This window comes from Ailuropoda melanoleuca, chromosome 7, assembly GCF_002007445.2.
Source record: "Ailuropoda melanoleuca isolate Jingjing chromosome 7, ASM200744v2, whole genome shotgun sequence".
In the NCBI taxonomy this organism is placed as follows: domain Eukaryota; kingdom Metazoa; phylum Chordata; class Mammalia; order Carnivora; family Ursidae; genus Ailuropoda; species Ailuropoda melanoleuca.
Window position 1 is genome coordinate 84,415,995 of NC_048224.1, and position 510 is coordinate 84,416,504.

The window sequence follows — 510 nt, forward strand, 5'->3', positions numbered from 1 at the left end:
TGTGATACATCATATCAACAAGAAAAGACTCAAGAACCATATGATCCTCTCAATTGATGCAGAAAAAGCATTTGACAAAATACAGCATCCTTTCCTGATTAAAACCCTTCAGAGTGTAGGAATAGAGGGTACATTTCTCAATCTCATAAAAGCCATCTATGAAAAGCCTACTGCAAGCATTATTCTCAATGGGGAAAAGCTGGAAGCCTTTCCCTTAAGATCAGGAACACGACAAGGATGCCCACTCTCGCCACTATTATTCAACATAGTACTAGAAGTCCTTGCAACAGCAATCAGAAGACAAAAAGGGATCAAAGGTATCCAAATCGGCAAAGAAGAAGTCAAACTGTCTCTCTTTGCAGATGACATGATACTCTATATGGAAANCCAAAAGACTCCACCTCCAAACTACTAGAACTTATAGAGCAATTCAGTAATGTGGCGGGATACAAAATCAATGCTCAGAAATCAGTTTCACTTCTATACATGAACAACGAGACTGAAGAAAGA